We start from the raw sequence: 23,901 nt of genomic DNA on the forward strand, positions 1-23,901 counted from the left end.
ATGCAGCAGGATGGTCTTTTCACTTCAGGTTGCTTGTCCTAGACGGACCCAACCCCTGTGTTGAGTCCCCTAAGTCAAATACACATGATGCAAATAAACGTTCCTACTAGGGATCCGACATGAAGCTGTGTTATTCTAGGTTCAATACCTGGGTGTTTGTTCTAAACCTGGCTTACCCGAGCGGAGAGCTCGAGCCAGGGGGGCAGCATACCGGGGATACAGAAGCTCACCCGACTTAGCAACTTATCCGAGCCTCGTTCTAAAAATGGGATTGACTCTAAACAGAAAAGAAGTCACACAAAGTGCACCCTTCTTCATGATTTAGAAGACTCAGAGAGAAAGTGGGATTCGGCATAGTTTATATACAGTTCACGAAATATCGAAGCGGTAAAAGCAATCAATTAGCACAGTAAGCACAAATAATGTAACAAAATCAGATAAAGTCAAACATAACAATTTTATCTAAGCTCGAATTCTGAACCCTGAACCAGAGATTCTGGGTTTGTTCCCCAGCAGAGTCGCCAGAGCTGTCACACCTCCTTTTTACCTGCGCCCGCAGGGGCGTAGGAGAGTTTTTCCTTTTAAAGGACAATCGAAACGGGATTTATTATTAAGATTCAAAGTCGCTACTTGGGAGATTTATGGTGTCCCAAGTCACCGGTTTTAATCCCGAATCGAGGAAAAGAATGACTCTGTTTAACAGTCCGCGAACCAGAAATTAGAGTAAGGAATTATGTTAACCCGGGAGAAGGTGTTAGGCATTCCCAGGTTCCGTGGTTCTAGCACGGTCGCTAAACTGTCATATTTAGCTTATTTATCTGATTTTTATACATATTGAACTTATGTGCCAATTTTAACTTTTTAACCGCTTTTATTCAATTTTAAAGAATATTGAACATCGTTTAAAACATGTCTTTGGATCACATGAAATGCACCCGCAATCCGGAACACATTTTATTCAATGTTTTGGGATTTGGATTTGGGTCGCATGAAATGCACACCCGAGTTTAAGGAGGTAAATTATTAAATGCGTGTCTAAAGAGACTAACGCGTTATTATTTTGGAGAAATCCGTGAAATTTGCTAAACTGCCCGTCCCGAAAACTAAGTATTTTAATATATACATTTAACGAGGGCCCCACAATTTATGTGTTTTGTTTAGCGAGACTCATCTCATTTTATTATTTAAAAGAGAACTACATTCTGCTATATTTATTTAAAGAGTTAATTCAAGGTTATTTAAAACATATGGCAAGCCACGCTATATGAAATGCACCTGTGGTTCACGACAAGTTCTATTTAACCTTGTTCCAAATTAGAGCCGGGTCACATGAAATGCACCCCCGGTTCCTTTAATCTAATTACGAATAACCAACAATATTGCCACAAATCACTAATTTGACGCTATTTATAAACTATCATTCTTTTTCTTCTTAATCAAGTTTAATGAAGGATAAGCTAATAATCTAACAACCTAACAATAAATGGCAAACAACTGACAATCAGTGATAAACAGAAATATAAAATTAACAACAGAACATAACATTAATAATCAGTGATAAGCTAACATGACAATATAAACTTTAAAATATGACAAATATATTACTACTACTCAAATTTACCGAGACAAGACGTGAAAGCAAAGAACACACCGAGCCAACGAAAATGTACCATGAATACTCACTTTTACAGCAACGTCGAGTTTCAACAGCTCGAACTCGCCGGAAAAATGGACAGCAACAACCTCGACGGAACTCATAACACGAACGGCAACCTCAAAAGTGGTTTCATGGCTGCACTGGCTGGTCGTTTCTGGAGGTTTTGAGACGAGGAGAGGCTGGTTTAGGTGGTCGTTTGGATTGAGGGCTGCATGGTTCACGACGTGACAGTGGTCGTGGTTGGACAGAGCTGTCTGAAGGCAGGAAACATGGTTGCTCGACGTGAAGATGGAAGGTGACGGGCAGCCTGCTTGGTTTTTGTTTGGAGCTGCTGGCCGGCGAGGTTGGTGGGCGGCAGCAGCTGGACGTATGGTGTGCTTGATGACGAAGCAGGCTGGTGGAGTGGGAATGGACTGTTGTTGGACGACGAAGGTGGTCGACTAGTGGGTTCAGGTAGCTATGGAGTTTTTGTTCGTTTGTTCCTTGGTCGTTTGGTCTCTTCAAAATGAAGAAAGAAGAGCTACAGTAGCATCTTTCCAAATGTTCAAGTCCGTCCTTTATCTCTCAAAGTGGAGAAGATCCGTTCTTTTTCTCAGTCCCCCCCTTTTTAAAAAAAAATGTCCGTGTATTTAATGTCCAAAAAAAATGTGAGTCTTTCAAAATCTGACCAATGTCCCAGGCGTCTCACGTGGGTTAGGGGCTCAAGATGTGTGTCCCCCATTAGTGTCCCCCATGTGTGTGTGTCTAAAGGTGTCTCCCACTAGTCTAGGATTTAGGGTAGTGGGCTTGGGCCTAAAAATAGGTCGTTTGAACCCAAATGTTATTTTTTCCCCGAAACCGAGAATGAGAACACGATTTTATTTAATTAATCCTACGTAAGCAAAATAACTATTACAATGAGACTAACAATTAAAACAAAACTATTTCCTTGGCTATTTTCAAGATTAAAATAACTACAAAACATTAATAAAACTATTTTTTTGTAATTTTCGTTTTTTATATAAAGATAAAATATAAAGTACTATTTTTTTATTTTTTAAAGATTAAAATGACTACAAAACATTAATGAAACTATTTTTTTTTTGTAATTTTTCATTTTGTGACGAAATAAAGTAAAATAGTCAAAATTAGCTAAAATAGCTATATTAGGCCTAAATTAAATATTTACACGCTAAAATATGAAAAAACTTGGGGGGTCAAAAACTACACGTCTACACCTGATAGTCTCGAAGGTAATTGTTTACACTAACCATGCTTCTCTCAGGTACTTAATCGAGAAGAAAGAGTCAAAACTGTTCCCGATTCGATGGGTGCTACTGCTGCAAGAATTGGATTTGGAAATCTGTGACCGAAAAGGAATGGAGAACCAACTAGCTGATCATTTGTCTAGGCTGGAAGGAGCTGAAAAGAAGGTTGAGGTAGAAGAGATTCTTGAAACTTTCCCAGATGAACAACTACTAGCCACGAGTATTGAGGAAGCACCATGGTATGCAGATATTGCAAACTACCTAGCAATCGGTTTTGTTCCTTATGACCTTTCATCTATCCAAAAAATTAAAGTTCTTTCGTGATTGTCGCATGTATTATTAGGATGAGCCTTATCTATTCAGGATTTGTATTGATAACATGATCTGGAGATGTATCCCCGAGATAGACCAGTATTCCATTTTACAGATATGTCACGCGTCATCATATGGTGGGCATTTTGGGGAAGTGAGGACAACTGCAAAAGTCTTAGATTCTGGCTTCTAATGGCCAATACTATTTAAAGATGCACATTTATGGATAAAGGGTTGTGATGAATGCCAACGAACGAGAATATTTCCCGCCGACATGAGATGCCTATGAACCCAATTCAGGAGGTAGAAGTGTTTGATGTATAGGGGATAAATTTCATGGGGCCTTTCGTCAACTCATATGGCAACAAGTACATACTCGTCGCTGTGGATTACATTTCCAAATGGGTGGAAGCTGCAGCACTCCCTATAAATGATGCAAAGGGGGTAATTGGTTTTTTGAGAAAGAACATATTCACCCGATTTGGCACTCCAAGGGCAATAATCAATGACGGAGGCACTCACTTTTGTAATTGAGCCTTTGCGAAGTTGTTAGAGAAGTATGATGTACACCACAAGGTGGCCACCCCATATCATCCATAAACAAGCGGGCAAGTGGAAGTCTCGAACAGAGAAATAAAGAGTGTGTTGACTAAGACTGTGAATGCTACTAGAACAGATTGGGCGAGGAAGTTAGATAATGTACTTTGGGCTTATCGAACCGCTTTTAAAACTCTAATCGCCATGTCGCCATACAAGTTGGCGTTTAGGAAGACATGTCATTTACCGGTGGAGTTGGAGCATAGAGCTTGGCGGGTGTTGAGATAGTTGAATCTCGATATTGAAGCTGCAGGAACAAGTAGAGCGGAGTTGCACTAGATTGATGAGTTTCAAAATCACGCTTTTGAGAGCACAAGATTATACAAGGAGAGAATGAAGATGATACATGATAGAAATATTATTGAGAGGAGTTTTAAACCCGGAGATACGATTTCTATATAACTCAAGACAGAGGTTATTTCCGGGCAAATTAAAATCACAATGTTTAGGGCCTTTTCATATGGTTGAAATTCACCGCACGGGTGCCATAGAGATTGCCGCGGATAATGACTCGCACATTTAAAGTCAATGGGCACAGATTAAAACATTATGTGGGCATGGATGGAGCAAAGGTAGTGACAGTGGCTCATTTGATCGAGCGTCCGATGTTGAGCGTAATTTAAATGCGCTTATCTGCACCGTGTCGCGACGTAAAATTAGGCTCTTCATGGGAGGCAACCCATTGATCTATTATATTCATCGTGCCACGACGTTAACTAAAGCGCTTGTTGGGAGGCAACTCAATTTGTAGTTCATTTTTATTGTAGTTAGAATTTTTCTTTTTGTTTTTAGACACTAACAAGTTTGTAGGTGAGTTTGGGCGAGTCGATCAAGGTTTGAATGCCACACAAAGTCAAGAAAACGCAGGGACAGCCCGGTCATAGGCTGGCATCGCCTAGCTAAAGCCAGGGTCATCCAGGCCTTAGGTTGGCGACGCCTGGCCAACGCCATGTAGGTATTTTTTTGGCCCTCTTTAAGTTATTTCTTCTTATTTTGGTTGAAACAAACATCACAAACATGCCCTCACTCATTGAACACTCTACAAAGCAAACCCTAACCTCACTTCAACCAACACACACCAAGCTCTACAAGAAATTTCACAAGAACACAAACACATTGAACAAATTGCTTGTTCACCCACACACAATCACCATCCACATAGAGGTCAAGTTTCATCTTGCTAGTATTTCACACTCATCCGAAATAATCTACTCCTGACTAAGCTTCAAAGGCATGATTCTATCTCTTTTCTTGGTAATTTCGAGTTGGGTACATAAATTAAGTGGTGGTTGTTCTTCATTGTTGGTTATTCTTCATTGTTGGTTGTTCTTCATTATGGGTGGTTGTTCTTCATGGTCTTATTGTGTTTGTGTGCCTCAATCCCATGAACCTCTTAGGAATTGTTCTGCGATTGTGAAAATGTGTGGTAGTACGGAACTCCGAAGACAATTTGGGAGGATGAGGCAATCCCTCAAGTCCATAAGAACTCCGATGGCACTAGTGCTTGTCAAGTGTTTGATGAAATGCCTCAATGGCATTCCTAGTCCCTTTGGAGTCGGAGTCTCCGGGATTGGTAATCTAGTGTTATGTAATCGTATCACATTAACATCTTAAGTGTGGGGTGGCTCATGGGTAGCCCATGTGTTGTGGTATGACTCTAATGTTAAGCCAATACGAGGTGAAGTCTGAGTAACCTCGTCAAGTTGGGAAAGATTATGTGTGTAGTGTATCATGTAGCATTATTTATCTGACTACTGCTTATCTGTGTAGGAATGAAGATGCCTCCCAGAAAAGACACAGGCAAGGGAAAGGCCACTTCAATGGCCCAAGATAAAGCAAAGTCAACCTCCGCACCACCTCCAAAGAAAATAAAGGGGGAGAAGCTGCCTCTAGTATTGTTGGTGCCCAAGCGGTGGCAGCTGTAGCTGCCATGTGTCCACAACCGCCAGGCCAATGGGAGTTTGGCATAAACAACATACCTCCGCATACGAGGGATTGGTACAAGCACTGTAGTCCTAAATATATCTATCCGGAGGGAGCTATCCAGGAACGCAATGTGAAAGCAAAGTATCCGTCCATTTGGAAAGGCATCCAGGATCTGGGGTTAAGCTATGTTTTTAAGAACATAGGGGACATCAACCTCAACTTAGTAAGGAAATTCAATGCGTGATTTGATCCACAGGACACGGAGGAGTTGGTGCCAATCCGTGGACGTTTGATAGATTTTTCACCCAAGGCCATATGTGACTTTTTAGGTGCTTCAAATGTGCCTGTGGAGCCATTGGAACAATTCATTCGCATGCCTACTTATAGAGAGCTGAGGCACATGCTTTGTGGGGTTGACTCTACTGCTACATGGGTTCGGGACAAGGAAACAAATTGTCACAAAAGGTTCCCTAAGAAGAAGATGAAGACAGAGGCTCAGGTGTGGCTCAAGATGATAAATGCACGGCTCCTACCGTGCAATCATTACAAGCTTGTGAGCCATGTGGGACCTGTGTGCTATATTTCCTTATGACAGGGCAGAGGGTGAATGTGGGTCACCTGATCCGCCACCAGATGGCATTAGTGAGAACGAGTAAAAAAATCGAATGTCATTTCCTAATTTCCTGACTTGGTTCCTACAGCATGAGAGGGTTGAGAAAGAGCCTGAATTTGACTACACTATCAATCAGCTCATCTGACAAACATGCATCACTAATCTCCGGCTGAAAGGCAAGGCTGGGACACTGAGAAGTGCTGAGCGCAATGCATGTGAAGACAATTTCATGGCCCATCTTTATGGGATGATGGATTTGCAACTGCGGATAGGGGGTCGCCTGGCCACATCTGAGGAGAGGACTGATTTGGAGAAGCGAAACTCGCTCAATGCTCATGCTCAACAGTCGATTGGTATAGGAGAGGGATTTAGACTCCCCGCTAATGAGAATGTCAACACACTGGAGCATTTTGAGGCTGAGCCAATGCAGTCAGAAGGTGAGGGATATGGTGATGATGGAGAGGACGAACATGATGAAGAGTGGAGAGAGTTAGAGGATGACGACGCTGCTTGACCAGGGAGTTTTCTTGCACCTTACTCTTTTTATTTCTTACCTTGTCTAATTGTGCATGCACTGAGGACAATGCATGATTTAAGTGTGGGGTGAGAACTTGTAGATATTAGTAGTTGTTAGCTTGTTAGAAATTCTTGTTTTATTATTAAATATGTTGGTCTCTTCCCCACGATGGATCTCCTAGACAAGTTTCTTGACTGAAGTAAGTCTAAAGAAAATACCAAAAAGATTTTTTAGGTAGTGTAGTAGTTCCACCTTGGTTTTTCTTTGGGCCGCGATTCTTTTCCAAAGGTTTTTAGTTGAACCGGGTGTAGGTAGTTTTAATTTTTAAGAGTAGGAATCACGTGGCTAAGAACTTAATCGCAGCAATATCTCTGAGCTTTATGATGCCTTGAGTATAGTTAGTACTTTGGTTGGGACGCTTAGGCTCAATTTTTGACTCTAGGATAAATACCTTAAGTTGTGGATTCTTAAATTTGCTTAACTTCTTTGACTGGAGTGTCGTGAACAGAACCAATTCTGAATGAGTTATGTGCCATATTTGCGTGAGGTTTGTATGTATTCTGTGCATTGCATTTGATATCTAGAACTTGCCCCGTGTGTGTACAAAGCGAAATAGCAGTCCTGTTCAGTCTAAGAAGTGATATAGGCAGTTCTTTGTTAATCCAGATATATATAAAGTACCCACTTAAATGTTATGTATCGTAGTTAACCCCTTTGAGCCTATAATCATGTTTCTTTAGTAACCACTTTACAAGCCGGACCCGTTTGTTTGAATTGACTGTATATTGGACCCTTGTCACCTCGTATGAGCACTTGAATTGTGATGAATTACCGAAAAGTTAAAGTGTTGGGTGGTGGGTTGGCTTTTGAATGGAACAAATGAAATAAGGAGAAAGGTGCACCGAAGAAAAAAAAAGTGTCAATAAAAGCCATTTGGATAGAAAAAAAAGAGAAAAGAAAGAAAGAATATATATATATATATATATATATATATATATATATATATATATATATATATATATAATTCCCGATGGTGGTGGTTTATGATGTATTGGTTCTTAAATAACTAGGGGATGAAATATCGTGAAGTTAAGGTAGAATCTTGGTTTGACATAAGTATGAGATTGAAGGTTGCAGTGTTTGTATTACAGTGCTTAAGGGAGGCGTAGTCACTTGTATCCAAATGTATCCTACCCGAGCCGTAGCCTACATTACAACCAACGAAAGTCCTATTTGATCTTAGACTGAATAAACTCGATTATTAAAGTATTACACTAAGGGCAAGCTTATGGTACGTCTTTTGGGGCATATGAATGTGATTTCTAAGAGCGAGTGAATTTTTTTCTATCTTGAGTTCCTACGTTATTATAAGTCATCGTGTGTGGAACTAAGCTCTTTGATTGGGTGAGGGCACATGATTCATAAAGCAAAGGTAATGTTGTTGACCTCCATGCTAGAGTAAGTAAGTAAATTGTGAATAAAGTATGGTATTTTTTAGTCGATTACTGAGACGAGGATGTTACGCCTTTTTGCTTAAACTATTTTAAAGATTCTTGGTATAACGAGTCATGGAAATTTCTTAATAGGTTGTGTCCATAAGTATAGTTTGATTGCTCGAGGACGAGCAAATGTTTAAGTGTGGGGATTGATGTGTGGCTATAATTCATGGTTTAGAACATTATATGCCTTGCGTTTTATATGCTTTAATGTTGAATTACACTTTGTTTGAGCGTAATGGAGTCTATTTTTTGTGTAGGTGCATTGGAAATGAAAGTAGAGCTAAAGGGATGCTTAAACATCAAAATTGCGCCTGACAACGGTAAAAAATGAGAAGTCGGGCAAAAGCCAGCTCGACCAGGCTTTAGCCTGGCGAGGCCAGCTTAAAGCCAGGCCCAACTAGGCGTTAGCCTGGCGACGCCAGCTTAAAGCCAGGTTGAGGCTGGCGTTAGCCAGGCTACGCCAGGCCTAAAGCCAGGCCCGTTCCAAGTTATGAAGGTTTTAATTGTTTCCCAGCTTCACTAGGAGTTGACTTGCACATTTAGGGCTTGTCCCAAACATATAAATAGACCAAAAAATACAACTTTGAAGGACTCTTGCAACCGAATGCAAGAATAGCTCATGGAACACTACTTGGGAGTTCGAATCATTGATTTCTACATCTCTCTATCTTTACACTATAATTTAATTATGTAAATTAATTTGGATATTGCTACTATGAGTATGAGTAGCTAAATTCATAATCTTGGATTTTTATGGAACCTGTTGAAGGATGATTTTCTCTTGATTTTAATATGGATTTGCCATAGTATTCTCTCTATTTATTCAACTATATGCTTATTGTTATTGAATGAAGGTCCCTCAATTAAATGTTCATATTTAGTGTGAATTACTCAAGAGAGAGTTCATAGTTAGGTAGTTGTTGAACATCATCACTCCTAACATATATGAGGGATTAATACGAAGTGTTTAAAGGTGGGATTAGGATAATGAAACCTTTGGTGCAATCTAAGTGAGATGTACTTAAAGCTAGATAGCGTAATTTGGGAGAATATGTCTAGTATGTTATTGTAATTACTCGGGAGAGAGTTACAATAGTCAGAGTGCTCATGATCGATAGAGAAGACTTAGGCAAATTTATAGCAAACATAGCGGAAAAGATTCTAACAATAGGGGAAATCAGAACCTTAGATCATTCCCATTCTTTCTTACAAACCATCAGTAGTTAGTTATTAATTATTGCATTTTCATTACGTAATATTTAGTTAGTAAACATCCAGCCTATTACTTAAATATCTCCGAAGATTGAATACGTGAATTTCTGTGATTCTAATAGCTGTGATTGATAGGTTAATTCCTTGTGGCATTCGACTCCGGACTTGTTAACCGGAATATATTCGTAGCGACCGCTTTGTACTTTTTATAAGGCATAGTTGGGCGTGATCAAAATGCTTGACATCTTCTTGCTCCTGATTGCACATGAAGAGCCAATCGATGTGATTTGCACCACGGGAATAATCTTTTTCTTTCTCCATTAGTTTCCCACCATTAATATAGCTCCCCTAAAATTTGATTTTCAGTGTGAAATACAATGTAAAGTTAAGAATTATTGTTTTTAGTTATAAGTTTCAATGATAAAAAATAATATATTACATTTGATATAGGATTACAAGGAATAGAGGAAATAAAGAAGTAGCACTGGTCAGAAATAGATCAAGGAACATAACTCAATGATCAGTGATGCAAAAAGGAGATGCAGTAAAGATCCAACAAGAATAAAGTCAATCAAAGATTGATGGAGGCCAACAAGGAAAAGAATCAATGATCAGCAAGGAAGGAGTAGCGTAAATCTGGCAAGAGAAATCAACCAGAGATTGACAGAAGCTATTACTGAAATGTCCCAAAATCAAAGAGAATCAATGTTACGACCCAGATTTTCCACCATCGGGAGTCGTGATGGCGCCTACTATTAGGAGCTAGGCAATCCAACATAACTACTTTTCACAGCACAATAAAAATAACATAAGGCCTTTTCATTTTAAAAACAAAAGTGCGGAAGATTTAACATTTATGAAAACTGAACAAACTGCGGAAGTTTAACACAATACTACCCCAAAACCTGGTGTCACAAATCTCACGAACGTCTAAGAGTATTCTAAATACAGTGTTTTGAAAGAAAGTAAAAAATGTTTGTCCCGAAATACAATATGATAACAACTAAATCAAGATAAGGGAGACGTCGGGCCCGTGGACTCCTGCGAGTCTACCTCGGTATCTCGCTCTGGACTGAAGGTCAGCTCCCAATCCGCTACTACTTTCCAAAAGCTGCTCCGGCTCCGTGATCTGTGCAAAAAGGTGCACAGAGTGTAGCATCAGCACAACCGACCCCATGTGCTGGTAAGTGCCTGGCCTAACCCCGGCGAAGTAGTGACGAGGCTAGATATGACCTACCAAAACCACTTGTGCAGATATATATATACACAAGTGCAAAAAGCAATAACAGGAAATATAAAGTAAAGCTAGGAGGGGGACATGCTATTTGAGGAATAACAGATGAAAACGAAAGGTCAGAAACACACAGCAAAACTACTCCTGATTCCATAATATATAGTGGGTGGCGTGCCACACGATCCTATATCATAATATATAAGTGGTCGGTGTGCCACACGATCCCATTTCATAATTTATAAGTGGACGGCGTGCCACACAATCCTGTTTCATAATTCATAAGTGGACGGCGTGCCACACGATCCCATTTCATAATTCATAAGTGGACGGCATGCCACACGATCCCATTTCATAATTCATAAGTGGACGGAGTGCCACACGATCCTATTTCATAATTCATAAGTGGATAGCGTGCCACACGATCCCATTTCATAGTTCATAAGTGGACGGTGTGCCACATGATCCCATTTCATAGTTCATAATATATATAATCTTTTTAGAAGAGGCCCCATTAGGGAAATTCAACAACATAATGATTTAACTCGGTAAGGGTGCAACTAACAGCCCAAATATCCCGGCAAGGGAGAATACATATAATGTTTGAATCCCAGCAAGGGAGTAACAACAATAATAGACTATGTGTCCCGGCAAGGGAATAATCACAACACTTCCTCTTTTAGTCACTTCTTTCTCGATTAACAAGTTCTAATTCGAGCCCACGCTCCAATGATATACCAATCGCAAATTCTTCCTCAACTATTCACTTTATATGAAACTTATCAATTAAGCAAGGAAGATGTATCACAAAGTCCGAATCAAACACAATTAAGACTCACGATCATGCTAGACTCAGGAGCATAGATAACAGTCACCATGCCTATACACCGTACTCCACATTTAGAAATTAGCAAATAATATCCTAATCATATCCCTCAAGCCAAAGTTAGAACAGACACTTACCTCGAAAGCTCCAAACTCAACTCAAGACTCTAGTACAGCTTTACCCCTTGGTTCCACCACAAAACCGCTCGAATCTAGCCACAAATTACTTGAATACATTAACAAACACTATTGGAACTAACCCCAATGCATAAAAATAGTTTTTACAAGGTTTTACCCAAAAAGGTCAAAAATGCCCCCGGGCCCACATGGTCGAAACTCGAGGTTCTGACCCAAAATCTGTTACCCATTCCCCCATGAATCCAAATGTGTGATTTGTTTCCAAATGTGTGATTTGTTTTGAAATCGGACCTCAAATTGAGGTCCAACTCCTCAAATTTAAGAAAACCTAAGTCCTAACCAAAACCCCCAATTCCCATTTTTGAAAATCTTTGATTCAAGTTGAAATCATGTTAAAAGATGTTAAGGAATAAAGAAATTAAGTTAGAAATCACTTACCAATCGTTTTGGAGAAGAAAAGTTGTTTGGAAAATCGTCTCTTAGGTTTTGGGTTTTTGAAAAGTGAAAAATGATTGAAAATCTCGACCTTATATACCTTACGGAAGGCTGGCGCGGACCGCACAAAAATGTGTCGCGGCCGAACCGAGGAAGGGAAACAAACGACTCTCTGAACCTACCCGGCGCGGACCGCACTGATTTGGTGCGCGACCGCGCTGGTCGACTTGAAATCATTGGCCCTCTGACTAACTGGCGCGGACCGCGCAGAGATGCACCACGGCCGCGCGCCTTCCAGCGCGGACGGCACGGAAATGACCGTGGCTGCGCTAGGGGCCTGCAACACCTGAACCTACAACCTGATACTTTTAAGTCTAAGGCCTCCCGGGCCACACTCAAAACTTACCCGAGCCCTCGGGGCTCCAAACCAAGCATACATATAATCTCAAAAACATCCTACGGAGATCAAATCGCCTAAATAACATCATAATCAATGAATCAAGCCTTAAAATCATCATTTCCATTTCAAGCTTCTCAAACTTCTAACTTTAGTTATTTAGGTCCGAAACACGTCAAACGACGTCCGATTTCGACCAAATTTTACAAGAAGCGCTTAATGCATATTTAAGACCTGTACCGGGCGGGAACCAAAATACGGGCCCGATACCAATATTTTCCAACTCGTTTCCTTATCAAAATTCCATATCATTATCAGAAAAACAATTTCTTTTAAAAAATTTATTTCTCGGGCTCGGGATCTCGGATTTCGATTCCGGGAATACGCCCGAGTCCCATATTTTTTCTACAGACCCTCCGGGACCATCACATCATGGGTCCGGGTTCGTTTACCCAAATTGTTGACCAAAGTCAACTTTAACAATGTTAATATCAAAATTCTTCAAAAATGTTCACAGACTTCACATATTTCCACATAAAAACTTTCCGGCTACGCGCTCGGACTGCGCACGCAAATTGAGGCAACTAGAAGCGAGGTTTTCAAGGTCTCAGAAGCATGGAAAAGGGAGAATTCCGGTGATGACCCTTTGGGTCGTCATATTCTCCACCTCTAAAACAACCGTTCGTCCTTAAACGGACAAAAGAAGGAAGTACCTGAGGCGGGAAATAAATGAGGATAACGGCTCCGCATATCAGACTCGGACTCCCAGGTCGATGCCTCAGGAGGCTGACCTCTCCACTGAACACGCACTGAAGGAAAGCTCTTCAACCTCAACTGTCGAACCTACTGGTCTACAATAGCCACCGATTCCTCCTCATAAGACAGATCCTTGTCCAATTGGACAGTGCTAAAATCTAACACGTGCGATGGATCGTCGTGATACTTCCGGAGCATAGATACATGAAACACTGGATGCACAGCTGACAAACTAGGCGGCAAGGCAAGCTTATAAGCCACCTCCCCCACACGCTCGAGAATCTCAAATGGACCGATGAATCTAGGGATAAGCTTGCCCTTCTTCCCGAATCTCATCACGCCCTTCATAGGCGATACACGGAGCAATAATCGCTCACCAACCATGCAAGCCACATCTCTGACCTTGCGGTCTGCATAACTTTTCTGCCTGGACTGAGCTGTACGAAGTCTATCCTGAATAATCTAGACCTTATCCAAGTCCTCCTAAACCAAATCCGTACCAAATAACTGAGCCTCCCTCGGCTCAAACCATCCGACTGGAGATCGACACTGCCTACCATACAATGCCTCATACGGAGCCATCTGAATGCAGGATTGGTAGTTGCTGTTGTAGGCAAACTCTGCTAGCGGCAAGAACGGGTCCCATGAGCCTCCAAAATCAATGACACAAGCTCGTAGCTTATCTTCAAGAATCTGAATAGTCCTCTCGGACTGACCGTCTGTCTGGGGATGAAATGTTGTACTCAGCTGAACCTGGGTGCCCAACTCCTGTTGGACTGCTCTCCAGAAGCGCGAGGCAAACTGCGTACCCCAATCCGAAATGATAGATATAGGCACCCCATGGAGGCAAACGATCTCCCTGATGTAAATCTCAGCTAACCTCTAAGACGAATAGGTGGTTGCAATAGTAACAAAATGCGCTGACTTGGTCAGCCTATCAACAATAACCCATACTACATCAAACTTCTTCTGAGTCATCGAAAGTCCAGTAACAAAATCCATCGTGATCCTCTCCCACTTCCACTCGGGAAGCTCAATTCTCTGAATTAAACCATCGGGTATCTGATGCTCTTACTTAACTGCTGACAGTTCAAACATCGAGCCCCATATGCAACTATATATTTCTTCATCCTACGCCACCAATAGTGCTGTCTCAGATTCTGATACATCTTCGCGGCGCCCGGGTGAATAGAATACCGAGAACTATGGGCCTCCACTAAGATCAACTCTCAAATACCATCAACATTGGGCACACAAACTCGCCCCTGCAATCTCAATATACCATCATCTCCCAAGGTCACTTTCTTAGCACCTCCACACTGCACCGTGTCTCTCAAGACATACAAATGGGGATCCTCAAACTGCTGCTCACGAATACACTCCAATAATGAAGATCAAGCAACCGTGCAAGCTAACACCTTTCTAGGCTCAAAAATATCCAACCTCATAAGACGATTGACCAAGGCCTGAACATCCAAAACAAGCGATCTCGGGCTGACTGGGATATAAGCAAGACTACCCATGCTAGCAGACTTCCTACTCAATGCATCGGCCACCACATTGGCCTTTCCCGGGTGATACAAGATAGTAACATCATAATCCTTCAGCAACTCTAACCACCTCCTCTGCCTCAGATTCAACTCCTTTTGCTTGAACAGATACTGAAGACTCTTGTGATCAGTGTAAACCTCACATATCACACCATATAGGTAATGCCTTCAAATCTTCAAAGCATGAACAATGGTTGCCAACTCAAGATCATGAACCGGATAATTCTTCACGTGGATCTTCAACTGCCTCAAAGCATAGGCAATGACTTTGCCATCCTGCATCAATACTGCACCAAGCCCAATACGGGAAGCATCACAATAGAATGTATAAGGCCCTGAACCTGTGGGCAAAACCAATACTGGTGTCGTAGTTAGAGCTATCTTGAGCTTCTGAAAGCTCACCTCACACTCGTCTGACCACCTGAACTGGGCACCCTTCTGGGTCAACCTGGTCATCGGGGCTACAATGGATGAAAACCCCTCCACGAACCGACGGTAGTAACCTGCTAACCCCAAGAAACTCCGAATCTCTTTAGCTGAAGCTGGTCGAGGCCAGTTCTTGACTGCCTCTATCTTCTTCGAGTCCACCTGAATACCCTCTACTGATACAACATGACCCAGAAATGCAACTGAACTCAACCAGAACTCGCACTTCGAGAACTTAGCATATAACTGACTATCCTTCAGAGTCTGAAGAATCACTCTGAGGTGCTGCTCGTGCTCCTCCTGACTGCGGGAGTATATAAGAATATCGTCAATGAAGACTATCACGAACAAGTCCAAATACGGTCTGAACACTTGGTTCATCAACTCCATGAATGCTGCTGGGGCATTAGTCAATCCAAACGACATGACCAAAAACTCATAATGCCCATACCGAGTGCGAAATGTCGTCCTAGGGACATCAGACGCCCTAATCCTCAGCTGATGGTAGCCAGATCTCAAATCTATCTTTGAAAACACCCTCGCACCCTGAAGCTGGTCAAATAAATCGTCGATCCTCAGCAATGGATACTTGTTCTTAATCGTCACCTTGTTCAATTGCCGGTAATCAATGCACATCCTCATCGAACCATCCTTTTTCTTCACAAATAGCACTGGTGCACCCCAAGGCAAAATGTTTGGTCTAATGAAACCCTTCTCAAGCAAATCCTGAAGTTGATCCTTTAACTCTTTCAACTCTAGCGGCGCCATGCGATATGGTAGAATGGAAATGGGCTGAGTGCCCGGAGCCAGATCAATACAAAAATCGATATCTCTGTCGGGCGGCATGCCCGACAGGTCTGAAGGGAAAACCTCGGGGAACTCCCGAACAATAGGAACAGAACTTATAGACGGGACCTCTGCGCTGGAGTCACGAACATACACTAGATAAGCTAGACACCCCTTCTCGACCATGCACCGAGCCTTCACATAAGAAATAACACTACGAGCGGTATGACCTGGGGTCCCTCTCCACTCTAGTCGGGGCAAATCTGGTAACGCCAAGGTCATGGTCTTGGCATGGCAATCCAAGATCACATGATACGGGGACAACCAATTCATCCCTAATATGACGTCGAAATCCACCATATCTAAGAGTAACAAATCAACACGGTTCTCAAGACCCTTAAATATCACAACACAGGCACGATGAACGTCGACCATTATAGAATCACCCACTGGTGTAGATACATATACAGAAATACTCAAGGCCTCACTAGGCATAACCAAATAGGGTGCAAAATAGGACAACATATGAATACGTAGATCCAGTATCAAATAGCATTGAAGCATCTCTATCATAGACTAGAATAGTACCTGTAATCACAACATCTGATGACTCAGCCTCTGGCCTGGTTGGCAGAGCATAACAACGGGTCTGGGCCCCACCTACCTGATTCACGTCCCTGGGAAGATCGGCTGTTGGATGACCCCTACCTCTGGCGGTCTGAGCTCCACCTCTATGGCCTCTGCCTCCACCTCTATGTCTTCTACCCCCGCCTCTAGCTGGCTGGGCAGGCGGTGGGGCAACTGGTGCCTGAATCATAGGACTAGGTCCCTGCTACTGAGAGCTACTAGAAGCTCGAGGACAATACCTAGCAATGTGACTCACATCGTCGCAAGTGAAACAAGCCCTCGGCTGCTAAGAATAGCAAAGTGGTGGTGCACTGATAGGTGCTGATGGTGAACTGAAGAGCTGCTGGTCAGAAAACTGCGGCTAAGAACCACGACCACCTGATGTACCATGTGAGGCCTGGAGAGCTGACTAAAAGGGCCTCGGAGGATGGCCTCTACCATAAGAATCCCTACCTCCAGACGAGGTACCACTGAACCTACTAGAATGACGGGGCCTCTTATCAGACCCATGACCACCTCCCTAAGCAAGTGCCATCTCTATCCGGCGGGCCGCATTGGCCGCCTCTTGAAAGGAAATCTCACTCCCGGCACCCATGGCCATCTAAAGACGGATCGGCTGATTCAACCCATCAATAAACCTCCGCACCCTCTCTCTCTCTCTCTCTCTCGGTAGGGAGTATCACAATAGCATGGCGTGCAAGATCAATAAACCGGTTCTCATACTACGTGACTGACATAGGGCCCTGCTGGAGACGCTCAAACTGCCTGCGAAGAGCATATCGCTGAGTAGCTGGGAGAAACTTCTCCAAAAATAACTCTGAAAACTGATCCTAGGTCAATGATGGCGACCCTGCTGGTCTGGCTAAACAAAAGTCTCTCCACCAAGTCTTGGCGGATCCTTCTAGACGAAAAGTGGCGAAGTCGACCCCATTGGTCTCCACTACACCCATAGTCCGTAAAACCTCATGACAGCTGAATAAGAAATCATGAGCATCCTCTGAAGAAGTGCCACTGTATGTGGTAGTGAAGAGCTTGGTGAATATATCCAACCTCCACAGAGCATCGGTGGACATAGCCACACCCTCACTGGTCTAAGTCGCAATACCTGGCTGGACCGCCACAGTTGGCTGAACTGCCACAACTGGCTGAACTGTTGGAACCTGAGCCTGAGGAGCTACCTACTCCGGAGTACGTGTAGCGGGAGTCTGAACTCCTCCCCCAACCTGAGATGTGGTTGGTGCTACGGGAAGCAAACCCGCTCTAGAGACGCTCTCCACAAAGCCTACTAGTCGGACCAAAACGTCCTGAAGCACTGGAGTGGCTATGAAACCCTCTGGGACCTGAGCTGGGCCCACTGGAGCTGCTGGAGCTGGAACCTCATCATCATACTCAACATGAGGCTCTACCTCTGGGACTGCTGCTCGGGGCTGAGCTCTGCCCCAGCCTCGGCCTCGCCCTCTGCCCTTGATAGGAGCTATTGCTGGGGGGTCGGGCTGCTGCGCGGTAGAAGAGGAAGCACGTGTTCTCGCCATCTACGAAAGAACAGAGTAGAACGACAATTAGTATTTGAGAAACAGAATCGCACGACAAGAAAAAACAAAGGGAAGTTTTCCTAACTCTGTAGCCTCTAGAGGATAAATACAGACGTCTCCATACCGATCCCTCACACTTTACCGAGTTTGTCCGTGAGTTGTGAGACCTAAGTAACCTAGTGCTCTGATACCAACTTGTCACGACCCGGATTTTTCACCATCGGGAGTCGTGATGGCACCTACTATTAGGAGCTAGGCAAGCCAATATGACTACTTTTTCATAGCACAATAATAATAACATAAGGCCTTTTCATTTTAAAAACAAAAGTGCAGAAGATTTAACATTTATGAAAATTGAACAAACTGCGGAAGTTTAACACAATACTACCCCAAAACCTGGTGTCACAAATCTCACGAACGTCTAAGAGTAATCTAAATACAGTGTTTTGAAAGAAAGTAAAAAATGTTTGTCCAGAAATACAATGGGATAACAACTAAATCAAGATAAGGGAGACGCCGGGCCCGCGGACGCCTGCGAGGCTACCTCGGTATCTCGCTCTGGACTGAAGGTCAGCTCCCAATCCGCTACTGTTGTCCAAAACCTGCTCCGGCTCCGTGATCTATGCAAAAAGGTGCACAGAGTGTAGCATCAGCACAACCGACCCCATGTGCTGGTAAGTGTCTAGCCTAACCCCGGCGAAGTAGTGACAAGGCTAGACAGGACCTACCAAAACCACCTGTGCAGATATATATATATATATATATATATATACAAGTGCAAGAAGCAATAACAGGAAATACAAAGTAAAGCTGGGAGGGGGACATGCTATTTAGGGAATAATAGGTGAAAACGAAAGGTCAGAAACACACGACAAAACTACTCCTGATTCCATAATATATAGTAGACGGCGTGCCACACGATCCCATATCATAATATATAAGTGGTCGGCATGCCCCACGATCCCATTTCATAATTTATAAGTGGACGGCATGCCACACGATCCCGTTTCATAATTCATAAGTGGACGGCGTGCCACACGATCCCATTTCATAATTCATAAGTGGACGGCGTGTCACACAATCCCATTTCATAATTCATAAGTGGACGGAGTGCCACACGATCCCATTTCATAATTCATAAGTGGACGGAGTGCCACACGATCCTATTTCATAATTCATAAGTGGACAGCGTGCCACACGATCTCATTTCATAGTTCATAAGTGGACGGTGTGCCACATGATCCCATTTCATAGTTCATAATATATATAATCTTTTTAGAAGAGGCCCCATTAGGGAAATTCAACAACATAATGATTTAACCCGGTAAGGGTGCAACTAACAGCCCAAATATCCCGGCAAGGGAGAATACATATAATGTTTGAATCCCAGCAAGGGAGTAACAACAATAATAGACTATGTGTCCCGGCAAGGGAATAATCACAACACTTCCTCTTTTAATCACTTCTTTCTCGATTAACAAGTTCTAATTCGAGCCCACGCTCCAATGATATACCAATCGCAAATTCTTCCTCAACTATTCACTTTATATGAAACTTATCAATTAAGCAAGGAAGATGTATCACAAAGTCCGAATCAAACACAATTAAGACTCACGGTCATGCTAGACTCCGGTGCATAGATAATCGTCACCATGCCTATACACTGTACTCCACATTTAGCAATTAGCAAATAATATCGTAATCATATTCCCTCAAGCCAAAGTTAGAACAGATACTTACCTCGAAAGCTCCAAACTCAACTCAAGACTCTAGTACAGCTTTACCCCTTGGTTCCACCACAAAACCGCTCGAATCTAGCCACAAATTACTTGAATACATTCACAAACACTATTCGAACTAACCCCAATGCATAAAAATAGTTTTTATAAGGTTTTATCCAAAAGGATCAAAAATGCCCCCGGGCCCACATGGTCGAAACTCGAGGTTCGGACCCAAACCTGGTTACCCATTCCCCCATGAATCCAAATGTGTGATTTGTTTTGAAATCGGACCTCAAATTGAGGTCCAACTCCCCAAATTTAAGAAAACCTAAGTTCTAACCAAAACCCCCAATTCCCATTTTTGAAAATCTTTGATTCAAATTGAAATCATGTTAAAAGATGTTAAGGAATAAAGAAATTAAGTTAGAAATTACTTACCAATCGTTTTGGAGAAGAAAAGTTGTTTGGAAAATCGCCTCTTAGGTTTTGGGTTTTTGAAAAGTGAAAAATGACTGAAAATCCCGACCTTATATACCTTACGGAAGGCTGGCGCAGACCGCACAAAAATGTGTCGCGGCCGCGCCGAGGAAGGGAAACAAACGACTCTCTGAACCTGCCCAGCGCGGACCGCACTGATTTGGTGTGCGGCCGTGCTGGTCGACTTGAAATCACTGGCCCTCTGACTAACTGGCGTGGACCGCGCAGAGATGCACCGTGACCGCGCACCTCTTAGCGCGGACCGCACGAAAATGACCGTGACCGCGCTGGGGGCCTGCAACACCTGAACCTGCAACCTGATACCTTTAAGTCTAAGGCCTCCCGAGGCCCACTCAAAACTCACCCGAGCCCTCGGGGCTCCAAACCAAGCATACATATAATCTCAAAAACATCCTATGGACTTTCTCGTGCGATCAAATCGCCCAAATAACATCATACTCAATGAATCATGTCTCAAAATCATCATTTCCATTTCAAGCTTCTCAAACTTCTAACTTTAGTTATTTAGGTCCGAAACACGTCAAACGACGTCCGATTTCGACCAAATTTTACAGGAAGCGCTTAACACATATTTAAGACCTGTACCGGGCGCCGGAATCAAAATACGGGCCTGATACCAATGTTTTCTAACTCGTTTCCTTATCAAATTCCATATCATTATCAGAAAAACAATTTCTTTCAAAAAATTCGTTTCTCGGGCTCGGGACCTCTGATTTCAATTCTGGAAATACGCCTGAGTCCCATATTTTTCCTATGGACCCTCCGAAACCGTCACATCACGGGTCTGGGTCCGTTTACCTAAAATATTGACCAAAGTCAACTTTAACAATGTTAATATCAAAATTCTTCAAAAGTTTTCACAGAATTCACGTATTTCTACATAAAAGCTTTCTGGCTACGCGTCCGGACTGCGCATGCAAATCGAGGCAAATAGAAGTGAGGTATTCAAGGCCTCGGAAGCATGGAAAATGGAGAATTCCGGTGATGACCCTTTGGGTCGTCACAATCGAGATCACTGGAATTCAATGAAAGCAGAAATCAATGGATCCAGCGGATATGCCCAGCGGATGAAAAGCTCGTTAAAGCAATTAATCAAGGAAGATCAATGGTAACTTGACCTTATTCTTGGAAAGAATCAATCTAGGATTCCTTTCAAGGATCAACTCCCTTGGGTTTGCAATCTCTCAAGATTCTTTAAGGCCTCATGGAAAGTATATATACAGATGCTTCTGACGTAACAACACATACTTTGATGGAACCATCTACCCTCTTTTTGTTCTACTCCAAACAAGCATTGTAGTTTCTTTAGATCTTCTGTGTAACCAATGAGAGAAGAAAAAGAGATAAACACTGATGAGGCATTGTATCAAGAAAAGAAAAGAGACATAAAGACTAAGTTATTGGTGTAAAGCTACGCCGTTCACTCTGTACTCAAGAAACATCGATCACTGAAAGAAAACACCCTTGCAACCCAAGGGAACTTTATTTTCGAACTAGTATAAAAATTCTGGTGTCTTTATTTCTTGCATTTCGTTTCTACATTTATTATTATTATTCTGTTATTATTTCAGGTCGAATAATTAGTAAACTAGTCAACTACTTATAAAAGATATTAAAAATAAGCAATGCACCCCCTCTTGTACTTTCAATTGGTATCAGAGCTAGACTCACATGTTTTTGCTTAGCAACTTGTGAGAAAAAATCATGGAAAATCAAGTTATTGTTTGAGCACTCTTTCAAGAAGGAACATCGCAATTTAGACCACCGTATTTCAATGGACATCTCACTGGAAAGTGCGTACGGAAATATACGTAAAGTCCTATAACGTCAAGGTTTGGCGAGTTATCAAAATGGGGAACTGCCCACTACCAATAGCTGCTCAACCATCTTCTGATCCAGAAGATATAGATGAATACATAGATGAGCAAATGACAGTTGTCCAAGTTAATGCTAAAGCAAGAAACTTACTCTATAATGCTATAAGTGGAGAGAAATATTAGAAAATCTCTAGTTGTGATACAGCCAAAGAAATGTGGGATAAACTTGAAGTTACTTATGAAGGAACTAGTAAAGTGAAAGAGCCCCACATAAACATGTTGGTTCATGACTACAAACTTTTTCAAATGAAAGAAGGAGAATCTATTGAAGAAATGTTTGTCAGGTTCAGCAAAATCATTAGCGATCTAAAAGCTTTTGGTAAACCATATTTAAGTGGTGATCAAGTTCGAAAAATTCTGAGAAGTCTACCTACCACTCGGTAGACAAAAGTAGTTGCACTTCAATCACAAGATCTGAAAAAACTGTCTTATGATGAACTTCGTAGAGACCTTATAGCATTCGAGAAAACTCACCTCAAGAAAACAAGCCAGGAAGAAAAGAAGAAAACAATTGTTTTCAAGGCTACAACTGAAGGGACAGACAATGATATTGATGATGACCCTGAAGCTCTTGAAGAAAAAATTGCCATGGTATCAAGGAACATGGATGGTCTAATGAGGAGATACAGAAACACAAGAAGAGGCAGGATACCACCCAAACGAACCATGCAATATCATGAACAAGACAAAAATGATTGTAAATACTATGAGTGTGGAAGATATGGGCATGTTCAAGCTAATTGACTAGATCTTAAAAGAAAGGTTTCCAGAGGATTTAAGAAAAAACAAATCATTTGGAAGCTGGAGTGATTAAGACAGTTCAGAACACGAAGAGATAGCAAATCTATGCTTCATGACAATCCTGGAAAAAGACACAAACAAGCTCTCGGGGTGCTAGACATATGAGGATACATCAGACGACGAATGCAAAGACAATAATGAAAAATGTTTCATGGCACGAGGTGAAACAAGCGAGGTAAGATCTTACGATTATGAAAGATGTATCAAAAGAAATTAATTTCTTTTTTCCAAAGTTACCCTTGGAGTTTGTTATATTTTCAAGAAATAAATTAAGATTAATATGGTTAATTTCATTGTTAATTAATGTTAAAAGGTGGATTCCTTAATATGCATAAAAACAGCCAAAAATCACTTAAAGTGGACAGGAGTGAGTAATACGTTAATTGCCTTCTTATAAGCTACCTACAATAAGCTTATGATTCGATTCCATTTGACTTGCACAAAAAAATATTTGTGTATTGCATTGTTTCGAGTAATGATTCAGATAGTTTTACATTTATTGACATAAAATATATTCAAGGTTTGTTCTCAAACATATCTAGCCAACTAACACTTTTGCTAGCTCTAGCTTCCTTTTCTTTTTGTTAAGGAATTTTTTTCCAATAAAAGAATGACTTTAATTATTAATTACATAGATGTAAAGGCTGAAACAAACCTTTTTATTATTTTCTCTTCAATTTCTTTTAATGTGATATTATTTATATCACTTCTATATTGAATC

The 23,901-nt window shown here is 41.8% G+C and overlaps 1 pseudogene; it reads right to left on the reverse strand.

The window, feature by feature from the left end:
* LOC104226952 (putative late blight resistance protein homolog R1A-3) overlaps positions 1 to 23,901 on the reverse strand; it is a 275,847-nt pseudogene that overhangs the window by 219,503 nt on the left and 32,443 nt on the right.

The sequence above is a fragment of the Nicotiana sylvestris genome, chromosome 1 (genome assembly GCF_000393655.2).
Source record: "Nicotiana sylvestris chromosome 1, ASM39365v2, whole genome shotgun sequence".
Classification (NCBI taxonomy): Eukaryota; Viridiplantae; Streptophyta; class Magnoliopsida; order Solanales; family Solanaceae; genus Nicotiana; species Nicotiana sylvestris.